The 18,146-nt window shown below is 38.2% G+C and overlaps 1 protein-coding gene across 1 annotated transcript in view; it reads left to right on the top strand.

The window, feature by feature from the left end:
• LOC106089124 (nuclear pore membrane glycoprotein 210) overlaps window positions 1-13,363 on the top strand; it is a 363,893-nt gene extending 350,530 nt beyond the window's left edge. The window contains exon 26 of the transcript XR_001221554.2: window positions 13,115-13,363. The gene's annotated coding sequence lies outside the window, so the exon portion shown is untranslated. The remainder of the gene's footprint in view (window positions 1-13,114) is intronic.
• Window positions 13,364-18,146: the final 4,783 nt, after the last annotated feature.

Here is an 18,146-nt window from a genome sequence, read left to right as displayed (position 1 = left end):
AAATTTAATTAATTTACCTGAAATAAGTTTCCCCGCTGCTATTCTTTTTGTGGTACGAGTGCCGGTGGCCAACTTGGAGTGGGGAAATAATTGAAAATATAATGCAAACATCATTTTATATAATCGCTTTTATATAAATGTGATGCCAAACATGCGTGTGCGTGTGAAAATACACATGTATGTTAACACACTTGGGGAATTGTGCATCGATGGGGGGGGGGGGGGGGGAGGTACGGGATTTATTTATTATTCCCGTCTATACAAAACAATTATTTTACTTTCGTTTTGATATGATAAACACAGACTTTAGTTACTTGCAACCAAATTCGTGGAAGGTCGCTTACTTAAAACACATAAAGGAAGTGTAAAGGAGGAGATATTTTAGTACATTAGGGTTACAGGAAACCACGAACCCTTGACGCAACTGAAAATGATGTTATTATAAAATTAATAAAAAAGGTAAATCGAAAATAAACAGAAAATTAAGACAAAAGACGACTGGAGCCGACTATATGATTTCCTTAACCAATACGTATAGGTACTACTTTTATGCAAATTCAACAGCATATTAAATGAAAGCTATATATGAATATACTCAGGTCAGATTCTGATCCAGAATCGAATAGAAACTCTTGCAAAATTTGTTAGAACCAAACCAAATTTTGGCCACAGCGATAATAAAAATGCATAGTGGCTATCATATGTATGCGTGAGATATATCTAAATCTGAACCGATTTCGATTAAATTTCGCAAAAATATGGTTAAAAAACCTTGAATCAGGAAGTAATTCGAAGCCGATCGGTATATTTAACAATGGGTCTAGCGTCTCTTTCTAACCGTTGCTAACATATGAATAAAACAAGTAAAAGCGTGATATGTTCGGCCGGGCCGAATCTTAAATACCCTCCACCTTGGATCGCATTTGTCGAGCTCTTGCCACGGTATCTCTTTTTAGGCAAAAAAAAGGACAAAACAAAAGAATTGCTATGTTATTGGAACAATATCAAGTGATGGTTCATTTCGGACCATTATTGATCCGAATATTGGAGACCATAGTAGAAGTCATTGTGTAAAATTTCAGCCTAATCTAGTAAGAATTGCGAACTTTAGGGGCTGGAGAAGTAAAATAGGGAGATCGGTTTATAGGGGAGCTGTATTAGGCTATAAACCGATTCATGTCATATTCGACACGTATGTTAAAGGTCATGAGAGAAATCGTTGTACAAAATTTCGGCCAAATCGGATAATACTTGCGCCCTTTAGAAGCTCAAGAAGTCAAGATCCCATATCGGTTTATATGGCAGCTATATCAGGTCATGAACCGATTTGAACTATTCTTAGCACAGTTATTGAAAAAACCTCATGCAAAATTTTAGCTAAATCGGATAATAATTGGCTCAAGAAGTCAAGACCCCAGATCGGTTTATATGAGAGCTATATCAGGTTATGGACCGATTTGAACCATTTTTAATACAGTTGTTGGAAATCATATAAAAACACGTCATGCAATATTTCAGCCAAAACGGATAGGAATTGCTTCCTATAGAGGTTCAAGAATTCGAGACCCCAGATTGGTTTATATGGCAGCTATATCAGGTTATGGACCGATTTGAACTATTCTTAGCACAGTTGTTGGAAGTCATTACAAAACACGTCGTGCAAAATCGGAGAGGAATTGCGAACTCTAGACACTCAAGAAGTCAAGACCCCAGATAGGTTTATATGACGGCTATATCAGTTTATCGACCGACTTCAACCATACTCAGCACAGTTATTGGAAGTCATAATATAACACCTCATTCAAAATTTCAGCCAAATCGGATAAGAATTGTGCCCTCTAGCGGCTCAAGAATTCAAGATCCCACATCGGTTAATATGGCAGCTATTTCAAAACGTGGACCGATATACCCCATTTACAATCCCAATCGACCTACACTAATAGGAAGTATTTGTGCAAAATTTCATGCGGCTAGCTTTACTCCTTCGGAAGTTAGCGTGATTTCGATAGACAGACGGACGGACGATTAAAATGTTGTAAAATGTAAAATGACGATCATGAATATATACTTTATGGGGTCTTAGACAAATATTTCGAGGAGTTACAAACAGAATGAAGAAATTAGTATACCCCCATCCTATGATGGAGGCTATAATAACAGTACACTGTAGCACAGTAGCGAATAATAAAATGTTTTTTATAACCACCACCAAAGGATGGGGGTATATTTATTTTGTCATTCCGTTTGCAACACATCCAAAAATCCATTTCCGACCCTATAAATATTCTTGATCCTCATAAAAATCTAATACGATCTATATATGTTGATCTATCTGTCTGTTGAAATCACGCTACAGATTATTTTTTTTTGTCTATAAGCAGGTTAAATTCGAAGATGGGCTATATCGGACTATGTCTTGATATAGATCCCATATAGGCCGATCCGCCGGTATGGGGTCTTATTATCCGATTTTGCTGAAATTTGGGTCAGTGAGTAGTGTTAGGCCCCTTGACATTTTTCTGCAATTTGGCGCAGATCGATTCAGTTTTGAATATAGCTGACATAAAGACCGATCTCTCGATTTAAGTTCTTGGGCCCATAAAATTCGCAATTAGTGTCCGATTTAGCCATAATTTGGGACAGTGAGTTGTTCTAGGCCCTTCGACATCCCTCTTCAATTTGACCCAGATCTGGACATAGCTGTCATATAGACCGATCTCTCGATTTATGGTATTGGACCCCTTAAAGGCGCATTTATTGTCCGACGTCGCCGAAATTTGGGACAGTGAGTTGTGTTACGACCTTCGACATTTTTCTTCAATTTGGTTCGGATCGGTCCAGATCTGGATATAACTGTCATTTAGACTGACCTCTCGATTTAAAGTCTTGGGCCCATAATAGGCGCATTTATTTTCCGTTGTCGCCGAAATTTGGGACAATGAGTTGTGTAAGACCCCTCGACATCTTTTTGCAATTTGACCAGATCGGTTCAGATTAGGATATATCTGCCATATAGACCGATATCTCTATTTAAAGTCTTGACGCTATGAAAGGCGCATTTAGTGTCCGATTTCCCCATAATTTGGGACAGTGAGTTGCGTTATGGCCCTCGACATCTTTCTGCAATTTGGCCCAGATCGATTAAGATTTGGATATAGCTGCCATATAGATCGATCTTTCGATTTAAGGTCTTGAACCCATAAAAAACGCATTTATTGTTCGATGTGGTCGAAATTTGGGACAGTGAATTGTGTTACGGCCTTCGACATTTTTCTTCAATTTGGTTCCCATCGGTCTAGATTTGGATATAGCTGCCATATAGACCGATCTCTCGATTTAAAGTCCTGAGCCCATAAAAGGTGCATTTATTGTCCGATGTCGCCGAAATTTGGGACAGTGAGTTGTGTTAGGCCCTTCGACGTCCTTCTTCCATTTGGTTCCGATCGGTCTAGATATGGAAATAGCTGCCATATAGACCGATCTCTCGATTTAAAGTTTTGGGCCCATAAAAGGCGCATTTGTAATCCGATTTCGCTGAAATTTGGGACAGTGACTTATGTTTTATTCGGCTTTTCGACATCCGTGTCGTTTGTGGTTAAGATCGGTCTTTATTTGGATGTAGCTACCAAAAAGGCCAATATTTTCTTCTACAAAATTGAACAATGACTTTTGCTTATTAGACCACTCAATGTCCATGGCGAATTTGGTCAAAATTGGTGTGGCCGAACTTAACGCCTTTTTACTTGTTTTGGTGTTCATAAAGGATTTTTTACCTTTAAGGTAGGCATTAAGTTCGTTCACTGTGGAAAGTTTCCACAAAACATTGTTTCACTTATTGTATTAATTCTCAAAAAGACACTTTTTGCTATTACAGAGACATATAGACAACCCCATAATATATGTTACCACAAAAAATAAACGTGAAAGAGCTATATATGCCAATAATTGTTATTTATTTAAAAGCTTATGAACGCAAATGCGACGAAAATTCTTATAAGCAAGTTGAAAGAATGTCCACTCAGTGTAGAACTTAGTAAATGAAAATGTTTTCACAGATTTTTTTCACTAGTTATACCCACCACCATTGGATGGGGGGTAAACTATCCTAGTTATTTCGTTTGTAAGACCTCGAAATATTGATCTGCGGACCATAAAGTTTATATATTTTTCATCGTCTGAACGTTTTGAGTCGATCTAGCCACATCCGTCCGTCTGGCGAAATCACGATAGGGGTCGAACTCATAAAGCTATCCGCTTGAAATTTTGCACTGATATGTCTTATTAATGTAGGTCTTCGAAGATTGCAAATGGGCCATATCGGTTCAGATTTGGATATAGCTCCCATATAAATCAATCTCCCGATTTGACATATTGAGCCCCTAGAAGCCGCAATTGTTATCCGATTGAACTGAAATTCATGTAGTGTTCTGTTACGACTACCAACAATTATGCAAAATACGGTTGAAATCGGTTTTTTACCCGAAATAGCTCCCATATAAACCGATCTCTTGATTTTACATCTTTTCCCCTGGAAGTCACAATTTTTGTCCGATTTGGCTGAAATTTTGCATGCGGTGTTCTGTTACGACTTCCAACAACTGTGCCAGAACAGTCTAAATCGTTCTTTAACTGATGATGCTCCCATATAAACCGATCTCTCGATTATTTTTGTTCGGTTCCTAGAAGCTTCCATTTTTGCCTGGTTTGGCAGAAATTTGGTACGTAGAGTAAAATTATGTCTTTAAACTAATTTTATTTTGTGTCAATTTTACACCGAATCCTTGGTGGTGGTTTTACTAAAGGGTGATTTTTTTGAGGTTAGGATTTTCATGCATTAGTATTTGACAGATCACGTGGGATTTCAGACATGGTGTCAAAGAGAAAGATGTTCAGTATGCTTTGACATTTCATCATGAATAGACTTACTAACGAGCAACGCTTGCAAATCATTGAATTTTATTACCAAAGTCAGTGTTCGGTTCGAAATGTGTTCATTCACCGTAACGTTGCGTCCAACAGCATCTTTGAAAAAATACGGTCCAATGATTCCACCAGCGTACAAACCACACCAAACAGTGCATTTTTCGGGATGCATGGGCAGTTCTTGAACGGCTTCTGGTTGCTCTTCACTTCAAATGCGGCAATTTTGCTTATTTACGTAGCCATTCAACCAGAAATGAGCCTCATCGCTGAACAAATTTTGTCAAAATTTGAACACATTTCGAACCGAACACTGATTTTGGTAATAAAATTCAATGATTTGCAAGCGTTGCTCGTTAGTAAGTCTATTCATGATGAAATGTCAAAGCATACTGAGCATCTTTCTCTTTGACACCATGTCTGAAATCCCACGTGATCTGTCAAATACTAATGCATGAAAATCCTAACCTCAAAAAAAATCACCCTTTAGTTTTGTTTTATGGAGTTTCATTGTGAAAACTAATCTATGTATTGCGTAGTGGATGTACGAATCCAATATAAGAAATTTATTTGAATTTAGAATGACACTTTTCTGCTGCATAATTTTTATTTGTGGTGCCTAAAAATATGCCCCAAAAGTTGTAAATCATGCTAAGAACTGTAAACAAATTTGTCGGAATTTTCACGAATTGTGTTATATTGTGTCTACATTGTTTTTGTTCTACCCAAACAAACTAAGTTAAAAGGGTTAATTTTGAGCGGCATTCTTGGTAGTGGGTACCCGCTTTTTATACCCTCCACCATAGGATAGGGATATACTAATTTCGTCATTCCGTTTGTATAACCTTCAAATATTCGTCTGAGACCCCATATACATTAGTATATATATAAAGGCGGGTTGCTTTGTATGGATGAAAAAAAATCGTATATCAAAAACCTAAACCACATACAATTCTAAGAAGTTTCTCTGAAGAAACCATGTATTTAAAATAAAATCTTAATCCGCGCCTCTAAACTTCATAAATTTTGTCCTGATCTTTCGACGATCGATATTTGAAATTTTTGTGATCAAGGTAGAGGTCGAATTTGTTGTTCGATAATCATAAAATTTTGCACAAGACACTTTTTTGGTCCAAGGACGAACGCTATTGATTTTGAACAAACTCGGTTTATATGTAGATATAGCTCCCATATATATCTTTCATCCGATATGGTATTTTAAGGCTGTAGTAACCATAATTTTGGTCCGATCTTTATTAATGTAGATCTTTATTAATGTATGTTTTTAAACTAATTTTATTTTGTGTCAATTTTACATCGAATCTATGGTGGTGGTTTTACTTATTTTGTTATATGGAGTTTCATTGTGAAAACTAATCTATGCATTGCGTAGTGGATGTACGAATCCAATATAAGAAATTTACTTGAATTTACAATGACACTTTTCTGCTGCATCATTTTTATTTGTGGTGCCTAAAAATATGCCCCAAAGATTTTAAATCATGCTAAGAACTATAAACAAATTTGTCGACATTTTCAGGAATTGTGTTATATTATGTCTACATTGTTCTTGTTATACCCAAACAAACTATTGGGTTGCCCAAAAAGTAATTGCGGATTTTTCATATAGTCGGCGTTGACAAATTTTTTCACAGCTTGTGACTCTGTAATTGCATTCTTTCTTCTGTCAGTTATCAGCTGTTACTTTTAGCTTGTTTTAGAAAAAAAAGTGTAAAAAAGTATATTTGATTAAAGTTCATTCTAAGTTTTATTAAAAATGCATTTACTTTCTTTTAAAAAATCCGCAATTACTTTTTGGGCAACCCAATAAGTTAAAAGGGTTAATTTTGAGCGGCATTCTTGGTAGTGGGTACCCGCTTTTTATACCCTCCACCATAGGATAGGGATATACTAATTTCGTCATTCCGTTTGTATAACCTTCAAATATTCGTCTGAGACCCCATATACATTAGTATATATATTAAGGCGGGTTGCTTTGTATGGAAGAAAAAAAATCGTATATCAAAAACCTAAACTACATACAATTCTAAGAAGTTTATCTGAAGAAACCATGTATTTAAAATAAAATCCTAATCCGCGCCTCTGGACTTCAAAATTTTTTTCCTGATCTTTCAACGATCGATATTTGAAATTTTTGTGATCAAGGTAGAGGTCGCATTTGTTGTTCGATTATCATAAAATTTTGCACAAGACACTTTTTTGGTCCAAGGACGAACGCTATTGATTTTGAACAAACTCGGTTTATATTTTGATATAGCTCCCATTTACATCTTTCATCCGATATGGTATTTTAAGGCTGTAGTAGCTATAGTTTTGGTCCGATCTTTACAAAATTTTCATTTAATGTTCCAATATGTGAGCATAATATTATCAAAATGGGTTCGGTTTTGTATATAGCTTCCATAAATATTTTTTATCCGATATGACATTTTTTGGCTCAAGTAGCCATAATTTTGGTCCGATCTTTACAAAATTTTCAATTTTCACAAGACGTTCTCTTACATGTTCCAAATGTGTGAATAATATTATCAAAATCGGTTCAGATTTTGATATAGCTGCGATAAATATATTTCACCCGAAATGACATTTTTAGGCTCTAGTAGGCATAATTTTGGTCCGATCTTTACAAAATTTGCACAAGACAAGCTGCCATATAGACCGATCTCCTCTAGAAAGCGTAGTTATCACCCGATTTGATTTCAATTTTGTACTTGGCGTTTTGTTATGACTTCCAAACTGATAAACTGATCACCTCCTGTTCCTTCTTCACGCGTCTAAGTTGGACAATATGTTCATGTTGGGGCAATTTCATATCAACTCCTGATAAGTGGCCAGGTCTACTAGGCTCCTTCTGCCTTTGTACGTGAGAACTTTCAGAATTCATCAATCTTAATAACGTAGTGTATGTAATAGAGTTACATTAACCATAGGATGGGGGGTACACTTATTTTCATCATTCCGTTTGTAACACCTCGAAATATTCATCTGAGACGTAATATGACTTCACATTCTAAGTCGATTTAGCCCTGTTCGTCCGTTTGTCGGAAGCACGCTAACTTTCGAAGGAATAAGCTAATAATTTTGCACAAATACTTCCATTAGTGTAGGTCGGTTGAAGTTGTAAATAGGCTAAAGAGGTCCATGTTTTGATATAGCTGCCATATAATTCCATCCTGGATCTTGCATTTTTGAGCTTCTAGAGGTCGCCATTATTATCAGACTTGGATAAAATTTGGCATGAAGTGTTTCTTTTAACTTTCAATAACTGTGCGAAGTATAGTCTAAATTCGTTAAAAGCCTGATATAGCTTCCATATAAACCGATCTCGGAACTTGACTTATTGAGCCGCTAAAGCGCGCAATTATTATCCGATTTGGCTGAAATTTTGAAATTTAGCATGAAGTGTTTTGTTATGCCTTCTAACAACTGGGCCCATACTTGGCCCATAAATTGTTTGATTTTTGTTTAAACCGTTGAGTGGAGATGATGTTTTGTTATTTCGTTCCGCAAGAATTTTTCTGTAACTCGTAATAGGTCATTATTTTTGGAAAAAAAAATTTAAGTCACTCAAGGTTGGCTACGATAGTGTTATCCATTAGCCGGTTGATGATCTGCTTCTGTTTTCAGTGGAGCGGCAGATCCAGAGCCCGGGAGTAGGCTTAGAATGGACTTCAAAAACCCAACAGCCGCGGTGGTGGTACCAGGCCGTTTGTTGTCTGCTACTGAAACCTTGACTGGTGGAGCTGCTGCTTCAGGCTCCACTAGCCGACAGCAACTGGTCAGCAGCGGCTTTTGACGAAGACACCTGGTTCGAGTCTTAAAGAAAAGGCCGAACCTATTCTATCTTCGCACGTCTATAATTTGCCTAGGCCATCGGCCTTCCCCGGCAAACCAACATGCTCTTTAAGAGGTTGGAATAATAGATGGCACATCGCTCTCGGGATTAGGTGCGAATGATCCTAAAACTCTCGCTAATATGGAGAGAGACTCCCAAAATGGGGCTCGGGAAACTGCAATCAGCCAACAGGCTGCTGTCATCTCCATGGCATTCCATGCCTAAAAGAACTAGGGCGAACAATAGTAAGATGGGTCCAAGAACCTTTGCTAATGTCGTTAGGGACAGTTTGGTAATGACAGTTGTCGACAAGGGAGAAGAACAAGGCAGTCTACCTAGGAATAATTGGAATTTCCTGGATTTCCTCCAGCTTGTGGCGATGCAGGCTGGTATCGGGGCCGATACAGACGAGTTGCCTTCGGGGATCTACGCTCAATTGAAATGTATCGTTGCGCTCTAAAAAAGATTGGTGAGATCTGGCTTGGTGCAGCATAGATTTAGTCAAGAAGGAAGGTATTCCTTCTCAACCAATGGCGCATGCTTGTTTACCAAGGATTCTCTCAGATCCTGAATCCATACTTGGAAGACTAAGGGAATGTAATCCAAATCTTTCAACCAGCGTCTGGTAGATAGGATGAGGCTGGTGGTGACCTGGGACATGCAGCATTAGTACTAAACTCCGGCTGACTCGCAGACCTCAACAAGTCTGAAGGAGTTGTATCCTACGGATTCAATAAGTTGAAACTGAAGGTCTAAGGAAGCGGTGGGGTTGGGGAATCAGAAGACCACTCAGCAGTTGCTGCTGAACACTTGCCTTAGGAACTACCGACTATATCGCTATTGTCTGGCGGACTAGAGGAGACTAAAAATCCTTCTGCCACAATCGAGACAGGAGGGGAAGGCACCGGAACGGGGCCCTAAAAGCCTTGTCTGGGTGGGTCATCCGGTTGGACTGGGCGTAAGATGTGCGCCAGCGAGGAAGCACGGAACTCAAAAAGTACTTCGTACTAGTGAAGCATCTAAGAAAGAATCGTTCACACTGCAAGTGCCCAGTGTCCTGAGGAAGAGTGGTTCCACTGCTTTCTCACCTGCCCCTGGATGCGTACAGAAGCTCATCTGACAAGATCTAACGAATCTTCTGGCGGATTCAGAAGACGAGGCTAACAGTGATGGAAGTTATGAATCCTGACTATGGTCCGTTTTCTACAAATAAATCTCCATCAGCCGCTTCGGCGGCACTAAAAGTCCTCCTGGTGGCACGGGGATTAAACGTGGTTCTTATCCAGGAACCATGGGTGTGTGGAGGAATGGTTCGTGGACTAAGAATTCCGGGTTACACATGGGATACACAGAGCCTAAATTCTTGCAAAGAGTAGTCTAAATGTTTTTCTTTTTCCGTCGTTAAGCACTTTGTAGTAGCCAACCTTCAAAACTTAAGTTGCTGATTGAAGCCGCTTCTGTAGGGAAGGAGAGCCTCATTGTAGGAAGTGATGCTAATGCACATCACCAGATATGGGGAATTCGGATGTCAACCAAAGGGTTGAGCTGCTTATCGAATGTGTTTTAAAATCTAGCGATTTGTAAAAAAGTTGATAAATCGACCTTTATTACCAGTAACAAGCAGGAGGTACTAAATATTATTTTTGTATCGGGATCTGTTGGATTACCACAGCTTCTATGATCATCGTCATATTATTTTCAGCCTTGGAGAAAATGCTGCAGAAGTGGTCCCTCGGCTAAACAGAAGGAAGGCGGATTGGGATAAATTTCGGCACAAATTCTGCCCGTCTGTTTTGCACGAAGGTCCAGAGCTGGTTGGTCTAAGGAAGGACTGCAGAAAACTCTTCAACAGAGCAAAAGCCAAAGCAAAAGGCGAAAAATATTCGTCCTATTAGTCTGTTATCCTTTATGCTGAAGACTCTTGAGAGGTTGATAAAAACATTCCTTAGGCTAAAAATCCCTGGAGATCGCCTGTCTCGGCAGCAGCATGCATATATTAAAGTCAAATCCATCGAAGCAGCCCTTCGCGACTTAGTCGACTACATAGAGGGTTCTTTCGCTATAATGCTATAATTATTATTATATTATTATATAGTATTACCGGCTGAATTAGAAGCTGTATCTGATAGACTGGTCCCTTGACTTAGAGATATATACTCTGCTTTTATCAGCTGGTCATTTATAGCAGTTGGATGGAGGGAAACGAAGGTCATATTAATTCCGAAAGCAAGAAAACCTTACAATACGGAGGCGAAAAATATTCGTCCTATTAGTCTGTTATCCTTTATGCTGAAGACTCTTGAGAGGTTGATAAAAACATTCCTTAGGCTAAAAATCCCTGGAGATCGCCTGTCTCGGCAGCAGCATGCATATATTAAAGTCAAATCCATCGAAGCAGCCCTTCGCGACTTAGTCGACTACATAGAGGGTTCTTTCGCTATAATGCTACAATGGTAGTATTTCTTGACATTGAAGGTGCTCTCAACAATTTAAAGCCGACGTAAATTATGAAGGAGTTGGAGTTTCTAGGCATCAACTCTACCGTAAGATAGTTTATTAATAACTTACTTACTAAAAGATTCATTACGGCAGGCTTGGGATCTGTGGATCTAAAAAGATGGGTCAGCAGTGGAACACCTCAAGGAGGTGTACTATGTCCCCTATTTGGAATATAGCCATTAACAACATATTACTGTCTCTGGAAGAAAAAGACGAAAAAGTCGTCGCGTACGCTGAAAACGTGGCAATTGCGGCTAGGAGAGTTTCCCAACACTCTTAGAGATATACTTCAGGAAGCTTATGTGCAACAGCGAAGTGGGTTACGGAAAATGGTCTAGGCGTAAATCGGTGCAAGAAAGAAGTAGTTCTTTTCAGCAGGAGATACAGCAGGAGGAGAGAATGTTCCATTTACAGACAGCGCAAAATACCTGGGAGTTTTGTTGGACAGGAAATTGAACTTCAAATCTAACGCTTTGGAAAGAGCAAGAAAGGCAACTCTTGCTCTATACACCATTGGCAAAAGTTGGGGGTTTATACCGCGCTTCATGCACTGGGTATATACTGCAGTTGTCAGACCTATAATGCTATATGGTATTGTGGTCTGATGGACGGCGCTACTGTTCAATAGACTCCGGATCCAAAGGATGGCTTGTTTGTGCATCACACCCGCAATGTAGATGATACCATCTGATGAACTGAATTTAATTCTACATCTAATGACTCTGGACATTGTGGCTAGAAAAATTGCTGCGACCACTGCCCTGAGGTTAAGGGAGCTTTCTCTTTGGTCATGTGGCGGCTACGGATATTACTTTATCCTTCATACAACGTCTGATGTTCCAGGCAGTGTGGATTACACCCTACCTGAGCCGCTTTTTGATATAAAGTACTGTACTACTATTTCTGATAGAACCGATTGGAACTACGATATCCTTGGTAATAGAAGTTACATAGACTTCTATACGGAAGCACCGCCTTTCAACATCGCAGATCTCTCAACGACATGGCGGAACAGGGCAAAATTAACCTGTTCTGGGTGCCGGACCACAGAGATATTCCAGGAAATTTTAAAGCGGACGAGCCTGCGAGACTAGGAACTACTGGTCTAAATTTAGACCATGGTCTATAGTTCGAATATAAACAGATCTTCCGATTTTATTTCTTGAGCCAGTATTGGCCGCGATTCTTCTCCGATCTGCTTGAAATTTTGCATAATGACTTCAACTTCGGTCTCCAACAGCCAAACCAAGTATGGTTCCGATCAGTTCATAACTTGGTATAGCTCCAATAGCATAGCAATTCTTATCCATTATGCTTTGTTTGCCAATAAAGAGATATCGGACAAAGAACTTGACAAATGTGATCCATGGTGGAGAGTATATAAGTTTCGGTCCGACCGAACTTAGCACGCTTTTTCTTCTTTTCATTTAATGAAAAACGAAAAACAAAATTTACAAGTTCAACCGGGCCGAATTTTGGGTACCTACCACCATGGATTTTGCTAAAAGTTTACACAAAATGAACTAAGTTTAAGGGCATAGTTGCACTTTAAGTACTAGACTTCCGTCAAACCAGGTTAAAATTAAAGCTTCTAGGGTCCGTAGAAGACTAATCGGGAGACCGATTTCTTTACTATATGTAACTTAAAGCTTATGCCGCTCGTTTCCTACGAGATTGTTATATTCGGATAAGGTTGATTTAAAGAAATGTTGCTCTCGAACGTCAAGTGATGCCTCATTAATTCAGCATTACCTAGTTTTCCTTCTTACCCATCTCAAATTCGTATACTAATGCGTGATAATAGTTGATTAACTAATGTTTCTTCCATTGTTATTTTAGGATCTAAATGAGAGCGTATCGGTCAAACAAAAGCAAAGTGGCAATAAAAACGGTCTACTGGCCCGCTGCAAGATCCCTCGCTGATGCCGGACTGGACGAGTGAGTTAGAGAAGTCAATGACGATGCTGGATGGTGCCAATATTGCAGATGTTGGTTGTGTTGATGTTGCAGCGAAAGATGATATTGAAGTTGCAGTGGAGTTTGGTTTAATTCAGACTGTTGTTCAATAAAGTTTATTTTTGCAATTTTTTTCTTTGCAGTTTTTTATTATATGAATTCAAAGTACTTTCAAGATAGTCTAGTTTGTAGCATTTAGTTTATATTTTAGTACATATTTTAACACCTTACACCCACATTGATATCGCAGTTCCAATCGTTTCGATCAGAAATAGTGGTTCAGTACTTTTTATAGAAAAGCGCCTTCACATTGCCTGGAACATCCGACATTGTATCAAACCAAAGTAAAAGCTGCCATATTCTCACAGCAGTGATTGCATCATATGTCTAGCCACAATATCGAGAGGAATTAGGTTCAGCATAGCCAGTAGGTGGAATTTTGAATAGCAGTTCACCAGTACACCACACTATATAGTATTACAGGTCTGACCATATATAATGCTATATGCCTGAAGAAGAACACACATTTTTTTATATTTATACAATTTAACTTATAGTCAAATTTGACTTGGGATGAGCATATTCGCCATATTTAGTGATGTATTCTATTGCAAACATACGTATTAAAAATACGAAATAAATAAATTTAAGTTCATAATCTTAAAATTTTATAACTATTTTATATGTATATTTCTCCTCTGCTTACAATACAGGGGCCGAATTACCGCATGTGCAAACAAGTAAAATTTTTCGTCATTGCTAGAGATGGCTATTTACCCAGAAAATTTGGTAAATACACGGGTATTGCAGATATTTTGGCTGCATAAAACATTTTGCAAACAATATTTAATTATTTTGTATTCTTTGTATATAAATCTGGCTTCCTGGTCTCATAAAGTTTGACTTTATTTATATATAGCCGACTAAAAGTCTTGCGGCAAAAAGTAGCTTATTTTTCATCCGATATTCTATTTTGCACAGTGAGTTCTGCTAGACCCTCTACCCATTCCTGTGAATTACGGTCCAGATCGGACTATATTGGATATAGCAGCGGTGCAGATCGGACCATATTTGGATATAGCTGCCATATAGACCGATCACCCGATATGGAGTATTGAGCCTATAAAAGGAGCATTTTTCATCCGATTTCGATGAAATTTGACACATTTAGTTATGGTAGACCTCTACACATTTTGTCGAATATGATTCAATTTGGGCCCATATTCCCATATTCCCATATTCTATCTTTTAATTTCCCTAGAGGGATCAATTCTTATCCGATATGGGTAAAACTTTGCAAAATTTCTCATACGACCTCCATCATCCAACATGGTCTTAACAAGTCTATAAGCTAATAAAACTCTAACCTTCCGATTTTACTTCCTAAGCCTCTATAGGGCACAATTCATATTCAATTTGGCTGAAAAAACATGAAAAGTATGTTCTGAATCCGTCTCTAACCTAATATTGCTACCTTATAAAAATCATCCGATTTCAGTAAGATAACCTAACTTCTACCAACTTGTATTGCCACAAGTCACCCTAATACCATTGAATATTTATTGAACTAATATTTTTTTTTTTTTTTGTATTATCATATATCCTCTTTTTCGTTGCATATTGGTGAAATTTGTGGTCCAATTTCGAGCATCAAATTCATTAGTTATCATCCTTATAGTCGAGTGCTTATATTACCCTGAGATTCATATTATTTCCAAATACAGACCACATCCGATAGAAGCCCCATTTCTCCATCTCGATTCCCTTGTCTGATTTTGATTAAATTTTGTATCTTCAGTATTTAGAGTTAAAAATTTTTGGAAAAAAAATTCTTTTATCGTACGCAACTATATTTTTACAACAACAAAAATTATTTTCTTTAAATTTTATGACCATTTAGAAGAAAAATGGATTTTAATGAGTTTGGCATAAAATGGCACCTGTTATAAAAAGTAGTAGGCTTATCGCCATAAATTTATTTTTATACCCTCCACCATAAGATGGGGGGTATACTAATTTCGTCATTCTGATTGTAACTACTCGAAATATTCGTTTGAGACCCCATAAAGTATATATATTCTTGATCGTCGTGAAATTCTATGTCGATCTAGCCATGTCCGTCCGTCGAAAGCACGCTAAATTCCGAAGGAGTAAAGCTAGCCGCTTGAAATTTTGCACAAATACTTCTTATTAGTGTAGGTCGGTTGGTATTGTAAATGGGCCATATCGGTCCATGTTTTGATATAGCTGCCATATAAACCGATCTTGGGTCTTGACTTCTTGAGCCTCTAGAGTGCGCAATTCTTATCCGATTGGGATGAAATTTTGCACGACGTGTTTTGTTATGATATCTAACAACTGTACCAAGTATGGTTCAAATCGGTTTATAACTTGATATAGCTGCCATATAAACCGATCTTGGGTCTTGACTTCTTGAGCCTGTAGAGTGCGCAATTCTTATCCGATTGGAAAGAAATTTCGCACGACGTGTTTTGTTGTGATATCCAACAACTATGCCAAGTATGGTTCAAATCGGTCCATAACCTGATATAGCTGTCATATAAACAGATCTGAGGACTTGACTTCTTGAGCTTCTAGAGGGCGCAATTTCTATCCGACTTGGCTGAAATTTCGCAAGACGTTTTTTATTGTTACTTTCAACAACTATGTCAAATAAAGTACAAGTCGGTTCATAACCTAATATAGCTGCCATATAAACGGATCTGGGATCTTGACTTCTTGAGCCTCTAGAGGTCGCAATTATTATCCGATTTGCCTGAAATTTTGTACGACGTATTCTCTCATGACCATTAACATACGTGTTTATTATGGTCTGAATCGGTCTATAGCCCGATACAGCTCCCATATAAATCGATCTCTCTATTTTACTTCTTGAGTCCCTAAAGGGCGCAATTCTTATTCGAATTGGATGACATTTTACACAGGTCTCCAACATATAATTTAATTGTGGTCCAAACCGGACCATATCTTGATATCGCTCTAATAGCAGAGCAAATCTTTTCTTATATCCTTTTTTTTGCCTAAGAAGAGATGCCGGGAAAGGAACTCGACAAATGCGATCCATGGTGGAGAGTATATAAGATTCGGCCCGGCCGAACTTAGCACGCTTTTACTTGTTATACTCTCCACCATTGGATGGGGGCATACTAATTTTGCCATTCCGTTTGTAACATCTAGAAATATGAAAGTCATGACATTTTAAGTCGATCTAGCCATATCCATCCACCTGGCGAAAGCGCGCTAACTTTGAGCATCTAGAGAAATTTGGCACATGGTGTTTTGGTATCACTTCCAAAAACTGTGCTAAGTATAGTTTAAATTGGTTCATAATCTGATATAGCTGCCAAATAAACCGATCTTGGATCTTGACTTCTTGAGCCACTTGAGAACGCAATTCACATCCGATTTGGCAGAAATTTGGCATGAAGTGTTATGTTATGACTTTCAACAAATGTGCTACGTACGGTTCACTTCTTCGTGACTTCTTATGTTTTTAGAGAGCGCAATTATGAGCCGAGCCGATTTGGCTGACATTTTGCATGAAGTGTTTTGGTATGACTTCCAATAACTGTGCTAAGTATGGTCCTCATCGGTTCATAACCTGATATAGCTGCCACAGAAACCGATCTAGAGTCTTGCCTTCCTAAGCCACTAGAGGGCGAAATTTTCATTGAAGTATTTTATTATTATTACTAAAAAATATAATATTAATTTAAAAAAAATAAACAATCAATTTTTCAGGGATGTTTTTCTGAGAGAAAGTTTTGTCGAAATTTTGTTTTTAGAGAAAATGTTATTGATGTTTTGTTTTTAAAGAAACTTTCAATAATTTTTTTCACAAAAATTTCATTTAAATTTAAAAATTTAAGTTTTATTAACATATTTTCTTAAAAAAAATCATTAAATTTTGTCTTAAAAAAGGTAGTTAAAATTTTGTCTTTAGAAAAAAAATTTAAATGCTGTTTTTTGAAAAAAAAAAAATAAAAAAAAATGCATTGAAATTTTGTTTTTAGAGAGTCTTGTTTAAACCGTTGAGTGGAGCGGACGTTTTGTTCTTTCGCTCCGCAAGAATTTTCCTGTTGGTCGAAATAGATCATTATTTTTGGAAGAAAACATTTGAAGTCATTCAAGGAAAGCTGCGATGAAATTATACATTAGGCGGTTGATGATCTGCGTCTGTTTCCAGTGGAGCGGCAGATGTAAAGCCCGGGAGTAGGCTTGGAATGGACTCCAATGACCCAACAGCTGCGGTGGTGGTGTCAGGCCGTAGCATGTTGTCTGCTACTGAAACCTCGACTGGTGGAGTTGATGCTCCAGGCTCCATTAGCCGACGGACGACTGGTCGGCAGGGGCTTTTGACGAAGACAACTGGTTCGAATCTTAAGAACAAGGCCGAACCTATTCTTTCTTCGCATGACTAAATTGGGGGCTTAGACAGAGTGTAATGCATTGGGTATATACTGCGGTTGTCAGATCTATTATTCTATATGGTGTTGTGATCTACTCAACTACTCAATACCTAACGGATCCAAAGGATGGCTTGTTTGTGCATCCCAGCCGCACTGAGTACGACACCATCTTATGCCTCTTGACATTGTGGCTACCCAAATTGCAGCTAACACTGCCGTGAGGTTAAGGGAGCTTTCTCATTGGTTATGTGGCGGCTACGGACATTGTGTTATCCTCGATACAATATCCGATGTTCCAGGCAGTGTGGAGTACACCCTACCTGAGCCGCTTTTTGATAAAAAGTACTGTACCACTATTCCTGATAGAACCGATTAGAACTAAGATATCCCTAACAGAAGTTACATACCCCAAAGCCAGGTGGGCTTTGGGGTGTTCTCTAAAGGTCTAGAACTGGTCATACCGAAAAGGCTACCCGACCACTGCA

Source organism: Stomoxys calcitrans, chromosome 5 (assembly GCF_963082655.1).
Source record: "Stomoxys calcitrans chromosome 5, idStoCalc2.1, whole genome shotgun sequence".
In the NCBI taxonomy this organism is placed as follows: domain Eukaryota; kingdom Metazoa; phylum Arthropoda; class Insecta; order Diptera; family Muscidae; genus Stomoxys; species Stomoxys calcitrans.
This window is presented reverse-complemented; position numbering and strand designations above follow the sequence as displayed.